At 45.6% G+C, this 2,425-nt stretch overlaps 1 long non-coding RNA gene across 1 annotated transcript in view; it reads left to right on the forward strand.

Moving 5' to 3' along the window:
• Nucleotides 1-26: 26 nt before the first annotated feature.
• LOC147819728 (uncharacterized) overlaps nucleotides 27-2,425 on the forward strand; it is a 4,456-nt gene continuing 2,057 nt past the window's right edge. The window contains exon 1 of the long non-coding RNA XR_015436676.1: nucleotides 27-2,333. This is a non-coding gene — a long non-coding RNA (uncharacterized LOC147819728). The remainder of the gene's footprint in view (nucleotides 2,334-2,425) is intronic.

Below are 2,425 nucleotides of genomic sequence, written 5' to 3' on the forward strand. Positions count from 1 at the left end.
CACACACACACACACACACACACACACACACACACTCACACACACCTCCGGACTGAGAGCTCGTCAGAAATAGTTTCCAGAGTGGATCAATTAGACGATCCTGCTGGATGGAAAACATATGGAAGTTCAATAACATCAAAATGACTGAGCTGATTCTTAAAGGATCAGTCCACAGTTATTCTATATCTGTCTATAACTGATCCCATGTGCCGATCCAGACCCAGACCCAGACCAGGCTCCGGTCCTCAGATAGAAGAACATGAGTCTTCATCATCATTATTATTGATGAGTGAGACGTTGGTCCAGACACTGAGCAGACACATGGAGACGGAGGATTGAAGCTGTGACACTTAAACATATATGTTGTTGTTGTTTTTAATCTGATGTGATTCATTAATCAGGTAAAAACATATTTAAACATTTGGATGTAAGTTTCAAACCCACAACGTCAAAACAATCTAGACTATAATCTATAATCAGTGATCCACATCAAACAGAATCAATCAATAAATTCAATGTATCTGTTTGATCTTCTCAGTTTGTGACTGAGGTTTCTGAGCTTCAGCAGCTCTCACTCTGATCGAGTGAGCCAGACTGTGGTGCAATGAATTCTGGGTAAATTAAGACTTTTTCAAATGATAGAGAACGGCCGACTGAGGAACAACAACCTCTGAGCCGTGTTCCCCCTCAGAGATCATGTTTGTCTTCAGGAAGAATTCAACAGCTACAGGACGTTTCACTGAAGAGTGATACAATAAAAACAAAATGGCCGCTGTCTGTTCTCTGTGCTCTCTCTATAACAACGTTAGCAAACCACTAATCATCAGCCATGTTTTCCTGTTTGTTGCTGTTGGCTGCTGCAGGTCAGCGAAGGTCTGACCCATGAGTCCAGGTTCCTCTCTGATGCTCCATGTTGACTCACTGTAGAGCTCTGTGAGGATCAGCTGATCACCACGCATCGTCATCGTGTTCATCTCCAGTAAACCACTCAGTCCTTTGTTTCTGTCGTCATGGTAACGATGACACCTTGATTTATGATGTTAAAGCCTCAGTGTCCTCACAGCGTGTTTCACATCGTCCTGTGAGGACACGAGAGAGACGTCCTGTAGCTGCTGGAGTGTTAACTCTGAGAGACTGTCTATCTGCCTGCCTGTCTGTCTCTCTGCCTCTCTGTCTATCTGTTCGTCTGTCTGCCTCTCTGCCTGTCTCTCTGCCACACACACAGGATCTTGTTCTCAGTTTTCTGAAGGTTGTAACTCTGTGTGTGTGTGTGTGTGTGTGTGTGGGTGTGTGGGTGTGTGTGTGTGTGTGTGTGTGTGTGTGTGTGTGTGTGTGTGTGAGAAGGGTTATTAGTCACTCAGTCTGTCTCAATATTATTCTTCTAATTAACTTGAAACACTCATGACCAGACTGAAGCATGTTCATTTCCTGTTACCATGGAAACCGTTCATTATTGTCAGTAATAATATCAATGTTTTATTTTTGATGCAGCGTGGACGTGATGGTGAACAAGGTTCTTGATCTCCGTGGTAACTGGTTCTAGGACCGGGTTCAAAGAAGACCAGGAGTCCTGGAGAAAGTTCCAGCAGGTCCTGACTTGTTCTCAGAAGACGTTCTTGCAAAGGTTCTAAGGATCAGAGCGGAGGTTCTCTTCACAGCTCAAACTCCTGGATGTTCACAGGTTCTTCAGCAGGTTCTACCAGTCTGTGGTGAGGTTCTGTGATTTCCGAGGTTCTTTATTTGGTTGTGAAATTGCAAGTGTTCTGGAGGTTCTTCAGGAGGATCTCTGAGTCGTTAGGGAGGTTCCAGGAGTTTCACAGAGGTCCTCAGGTAAATTCTGAGAGTCACCGGCTCCTGAGTTTCAGAGGTTCTTCAAGAGGTTCTAAGATTTGTTGCTGAGGTCCAGGAAGTTTTGAAGCTACTTGAAGATGATCACAGGCTTGTTGGTGAGGTTCTTGGAGTTTCAGAGGTTCTTGAGGAGGTTCTGAGCTGTTGGTGTTATTCCGAGAGTTTGTTGAGGAGCTTTAGAGAGAGGGAGGCTCTTACAATCGTGATGGAGGTTCTTTGGCAGGTTCTACAGGAGGTTTTCAGAAGAACTGCTGAGACTCCAGGGCTCAGTGACGTTCTCCGTCAGCTCCGGTCCTCGGTCAGAGTCCAGGAGTGTCAGAGGTCGTTAAGGAGGAACCAGGCGTCGGGGAGGAGCTGCCAGATGTCTATAACGGGGTTCCCTGAGACTCCAGGAGGTTTCAAGGTTCCTGACTGGAGTCCCAGAGGTTCTACAGCCGGTTCCACAAGCTCTGGAATAGTTTCCAGGGTGCTGTGGTATGATGGAGGTCAGGAACTGGAAAATCTTCAACTGGAAAAATCACATGCATGACTGTTCAACATATACACACACACACACACACACACACACACACACACA

The sequence above is a fragment of the Seriola lalandi genome, unplaced genomic scaffold, assembly GCF_002814215.2.
Source record: "Seriola lalandi dorsalis isolate HSWRI2012SDOR001 ecotype SW California unplaced genomic scaffold, Sedor1 jcf7180002050021, whole genome shotgun sequence".
Taxonomy (NCBI): domain Eukaryota; kingdom Metazoa; phylum Chordata; class Actinopteri; order Carangiformes; family Carangidae; genus Seriola; species Seriola lalandi.